Genomic DNA, 6,494 nt, shown 5'->3' on the forward strand with positions numbered 1-6,494 from the left:
GATTCATTAAAAGAAGGTCATAAGGGTGGCAAATGATCAATGAAATGTAATGTAAAGTTGCAAATAATCATGGCAACCAAAATACTAATCAATACAGATAGGTGTCCATGAGGTATGTATAATAATTTTCTTTTAAAGGGTCCATCATAAGATGTAGTAGGGTTGAATTTATGGGTTTTTATTTTAAGAAATACCCTAGTATTTAGAAACCTTAATCTTAAGGTATTTGTTCCCTATGATTTGATTTCTAGGGCATGGGATAAACTCTAGAATGAAATAAAGGGAAAAGTGTATGATCTAATGTTTGAATTTAAGAAACCCTAAAAATGCCTCTTGATTACATAAAAACCCTAAAAGGTAACTTGACATCATGTTTTAGAATAACATATTGCTTGGGCTACTTGTTAAAATAGTATTGTATGTACAAGAAGAAAAACAAATGGGGTGATCCATTTGAAGGCATGATGTAGCTCTTCGTAACACCTCATAAATCATGGAGTCGTTGTGCAAAAACTTTATTAAATATATGCCCTAGATTTCTCAGCAAATAACATAATCAAACTCACATAAATAAATGGTTGAATCTTACATCTTGCACAACATTAGATGTATATGGGGGCATTAATGATCCCTGCATGCCAACATTGGTTGTATTGAGGGGCATAAATGAATCTTGCATGCCAACAAAATGCACGCTTAGTAAAAACACAAATATTAATAAATATATATAGTGAAATAAGTTAACTAAATGCACAAAAATATTGAACAAGTTTTACCACTATCATTACCTTAGATGTTTTATAAGGTTTTTATAGGGGTTGGAATGACTTTAGCAATTTCCTGCATTCCACAAACATAAATTAGCATACTATAATAAGGAATATAAGATAATTGAACCTATAAAAGACAACATTCAAGCTTACCTCATGCATCATCATAGCAGCGTCTTGCCCTCATGCATTTGTTAACATTTCCATGAAAGTAGTGAATATCATTGAACCCCCCATAGTAGCATCAGTAACACCCATGGGTGAATTATTAAAAAAACACATAATAACATAAAAATAAGAAAACCTTGATCAAAAAAACGATAATAAAATAGAATCGGTAACACCAAATATGTGTTGAGTGAGCATTGAAGATCTGTCCAACTCTTTGAGGCAAGCTTATCAGAGTGTTCAGACAAGCATTTAACTAGTCACAAACAAACTTTTGAAGTATCATTTTAAAGTTATTTCTAAAAACAAATCTAACCTCTAGCTAAATCAACAACATAAATAATACAAATACCAAAAGCAACATAAATACCTGGTCTGCTATTTTGTATAGAATAATGTAATAGAAATCTACGAAGAAAAGTTTGTGGACACTCGTTAGGATCATTACATAAATAAATGTTGAAATGTATGACAACATGTAAAACCATAAAATTATTCTAAAATGTGTTGGTTTAAACTTCTATGCATGTAATACTAATTTCATTGAGGAGTTCTCTTGATCGTATTACAAAGGGTAACGCACTATCTTAAATTGTTGTTGCATAATGCAAAGTAATCTTTGTAGAATATCTCCTTGCTGCCTATAAACATTACTTCACTATCTCATTGAAGCCACAATCAACTCCAAACCACACCTTGCTTTCCTCGAAACCCCAGACCATACCTCAAGATGATTTCCTACAACATAAAAACCTTAGGGGTGGTTCGTTGCCACAAACAATCCCTTATAGGTGGTTCGCTGCCACAATTGATACCTCAGGGATGATCTGTTGTCATCAACAGTGCCTCAAAGGTATCTTTCTATCCCAGAATTGCTTCATAGACATATTGTTGCCACAGTGAAACCTCGGATTTAATGTGCTGCTACACATAATGCCTTAGAGATAGGCCAATGCCTCAGATAATGTCTCAGGAATGATTCGCTACCCAGATAATGCCTCAAGATAGTTTGTTGCCACAGTTAGTGTCTGTTCGATCATTTATATAACAACATTTGGAAGTTGGATTAAAGTGAGAGATTTTAGAAAATTAAATGAAAGTCTGGTTGGTTGACTCTCTGCAATTATGGATTGAAACCAATGAGGTTCCATATATGGTGCTAAAAAGATAAGCAGTGTTCCTAACAAACAAGCATCATTTTTTATATAAAATATTTAAATAAATTATCACCAGTTTATATTAAACTGTGAAATCAACATTTGAAAACCAATGCATATGAAGCATATTAAGCATGCATGGAAACTACTAATCGGATTCCAAAGAATTATTATGGTAGATGAAGCGATATGGTGTGTTGCCTTAGAAGAGCACCAATATGCAATAAAGAACACTAAAATATGCTTGGAAAATGAAAAGACATAAATAATGTAGAGCACTAGTGGCAGAGAGGGTATAAAAACTCAGAATTATGTTTAACCCTCCAATATAGTTAACCACACATGGAATAAGTGAATTCAAATGAATGACAATGTAGTAATGCCCATGAGCTCTGGTTTCATCAATTCATGAGTAAATGTTGGTGTGGGATTAAACCAAATAATGCCAATTTCATGCCTCATACTTCTCAAATACCCAAGCTACAAATATCATGGCTTGGTATTATACCTATGCGCAGATTTATGTAGATTTGAGATGTTCGGAGGAGAATTAATCCTATTTCCATAACACCCCTCTCGAACCTATTTCATGCTAACGAATTAGAGTCTAGTGCCAAACACATGATCACATATCCAAGCAAAAGATCATCCCAGTGCATCTCCTAGAATGGTGGATATCAAGTGACTCAAACTAATGAAGAGAAGCCACGCTTTGACTCCAAGACTATTGAAGATTGGAGAAATTCACTTTTTTGTGTTGCAGACATTAGTGGTTTCGAGCTGGAGGCGTGCAACACTGGGGTGAAAACTCAACCTTCACTATCAATGATAGTATTTTATGTTTGATAAATAGACATAGACGTTTTTTTCTCACTATCATATTTATTTTCTTCTGAATAACTAGAAAGAAGCTGGAGATGGAGCTGCTAGATAAGGTGGTTAAATGTCTGTCGGAAATAGTGAACAAGACAGAGTTGCCTGTGGCCGACTATCCAATAGGCTTGAATTTTAAGCTTCAAGATTTTGAGGAGACAGTCTTGTTGCAGCAACACCAAAGGGGGAAATCTCAGATATTGGGGATAGTGGAGTTAGGTGGCGTAGGAAAGACAACTTTTTCAAAACATTGAAAAAAGATGAGATTTTAACCCTGTTTTTCATGTGGCCCCATACCTTTTAAAATTGACAAACATATTTGGTGTAAACATGTTGAAACCTTTGCACTACTTTACTAGGAATGGAAAAGAGTACATATCAAGACTATTGCATACAAAACAACTAGTACCAAAATGATAATGTTGATGTCACTAAGTTCTAAACATTGAAAATAGATACAATGAAAGGACAAGCACATAACTCAATCAATATTTCCATACTATTGAAATATATGTCCCCCAAATCTAGACTAGATGACCTAAATTCACTACCAAGTGATAGATAGAGAAATAGGTACTTTGAGGCCAAATGTTTTAAGAAAAAACTAGATGATAACATGGGTAAAAGTATGGAGAATATTGTTAACCCATATGTTAGAAAAATGAGATAGGGAAACTTGTAGTAAATTAGTGTTGGTAATCTTCCAGTATGAATGTCACTAGTAAATTTAGGTCCGATTGTACTCAAATGTTTTTATAAATATCGTCCATAATATTCCAAGGAATTTAATAAAAAGTTTTGAGATCAGAACTAGTTTCAGAAATCAATTTCAAGAGACAAAATCCAATAGTCCTAAGAATAAAAAAGACAGTCCAATTCCTTCCTTGTATTTGGGAATTAACACTATCTTCAGGTTGAAATAAATTTACATTTTTCCAATTCCCAAGTGAAATTTCAGATCCATGTTAGAAAATTTGTAAACCCAGATACACCTAATCAATATGATGTTTGCACCAAAAGAGCCTAAGTTCCTTCTACAACATTCATGGAAATGAGATGAGCCATCATCTCTTTCATGGCACATTAAATAAGGAAACTAACACAATCTCATGTAAATCAAGATCTAGAATGCACCTAGACACATGAAACTCGAGGATGAATATCTATCTTGAGTTCACACAAATGGTCGATGTATGCATTATTGTAACTCTAAATATCCAACCTAAATTTAAATAGATTTGGCTAATGTATATGTTAATTTATAGAAATGTACTTCAAAGAAAACCCAAGTGCCTAGAGAGGGGCTGATGACATAAAATTGAAAACCCAAATCATGGTTACAATACTTAAATACAAAATGCTATGTTGTTTAGTTTGAACATATAAAGGAACTTACAAGCATATCTTGCATGAGAAGTGTGGGAAGAGGTTTGAAAGAGGGAAATATGGAATCATTTAAAACAATTATTTTCTCAGAAACCACTGCGTGCAGATTGTTGCATCTTTGAAGCTCTCCTTTCCATTGTCGAGAAAACTTCATAAACCATTTTTTCCATCTATACATAACCATCCTGAGAGACGTCAATAAAGATGGGAATAGACCTTCCATGTACTACCAACTTCAATTATGCCCATTTTGTGTTGAACTCATGGAAGACCGAGAGGCCACAAAATTGGTGCAACCTAAATTTTTAAAATGGGTTTATGAGAAAACTACAGGAAAACCCACAACAGATTGAGAATGAGTAGTTATGTAAGTATAAAGGTCCCTAGAATACAAGGTTCCCATTGATAAATAAAACGAAACATCAATACCCCTCGAGGGGCCAATAATAATGCAAAAAAAGCCACCGAAAATTTAGATTGAGACAGTAAATTGGATTATCACAAATTTGTCTCGTAATCCATGATTCAACTGTAGCAAATTATAAGTTTCTTCCATGGAAATAAATCAAGTATTGCTGGAAACACGAGAAAGAACTTGTTGACTCAACAATAAGGTAAGATGAACAAAACACATCCCAAAACAACCAACTCCATTGAAACCTTTCGAGAGGACATGCGGGATTCTGGGGGGTGCTACTTTGGAGGTCTGTAGTAGCATAGGTAGGAGGATCAGCCTCGTGACATTTTTTTAACATTTCCCTGAAACGTTTCATGACCTCCTCATACTTATTAGGTGGATCAAAGCCGTCGAATTTCTCTAACATTTACCTGAAAATCCTCATGATCTCTTTATACCTATTGAGCGTAAAATGGGCCATCATTAAATGATTAAAAGTCAATGTACTCAGTGTCATCTCAACCTTGTAGATGGTTTTCAGCATATCGAACCAGGCTTCCATGTCCAACCTAACAATGAGTGCTCAAAACTATGTTATATGTAACGAGATTCCATATAACACCAGGTTATTTAATAAATTTACAAAGAGAAACAACATTATGCCCTAATAAACATTATTGCCCTAAATTTACACTCAAATTCAAGATGAAAGGGTTAAATGTTTGTCGGAAATTGTGAAAAAGCCAGAGTTGCCCGTGGCTGACTATCCAACAGGCCTGAAATTTAAGCTTCAATATTTTGAAGAGACAGTCATGTTGCAGCAACAGCAAAGGGGGAAATCTCAGATATTGGGGATAGTGGGGTTAGGTGGCATAGGAAAGACAACTTTTTCAAAACATTTCTTCAATATGAAGAAATCAGATTATCACAGATCCTTCTTTTTATTTGAAGTTAGAGATAGTGCAGCTAAAAATTCTTTAAATTCGTGGCAGAGAATACTTGTTAAGGCCAACATCTTTGCAAGGGAAATACATCAAATTGAATGGAAAATACCTGTGGAAAATAAACCCTTTGTTGTCTTCCTTGAAACTTCTAGCTCAGCTTCAAGTTCCTTTGCAAAATAATAGTGAAAGCCCCAGCATATAAAAACTAAAACAATTTAGCGCCAAAAAGATTTTCGGCCTCTACACCAAAAAAGTTTCGGTGGTTTCAGCGGTCTTGTTTCCATTTTAAGATGGCCTATCCCACTGTTTCCTGCTATTTCCTGCGTATGTCTCCCACTTTTCATAAGAATGAGGGCCTTAATATCTATCTCCCGCCACCCACAAATAAATGAGTATGTACTCTGCAGCCGTTGGGCCTCGTGCCCTTAATGCCCATCACAGAAACCCTAGTCTCGTGGCTTTAATAGATCAATAACTTAACACAAGCGCATTCTTGGCAACAAGACTACAATTTCATAACCAAAACCAAAAGTCTGAAAATGAGGAATTATTCCTCTGAGTTTGGCCCAGTCCCTCTGAGTTATTATAACAAAACCCTCAGCCTTAGGCCAGAGAAACCTTTTAAAAATACATTACAGGGATAGTATTCCATCCAGTTCACAGATGAAGGATGTTAACTAATATCCCTAGCCTAGTTCGACAAATAAACACATACCTGGTAGTGGGCGCCAAGAAACTGGTAGACCCAACCGCAATTTGGCATGACTCCGAAGACCCACACCATAGCCAACCAGGGCTG

The sequence above is a fragment of the Pinus tabuliformis genome, chromosome J (genome assembly GCF_031772625.1).
Source record: "Pinus tabuliformis cultivar Carrire ecotype Pingquan chromosome J, CPIR1, whole genome shotgun sequence".
Classification (NCBI taxonomy): domain Eukaryota; kingdom Viridiplantae; phylum Streptophyta; class Pinopsida; order Pinales; family Pinaceae; genus Pinus; species Pinus tabuliformis.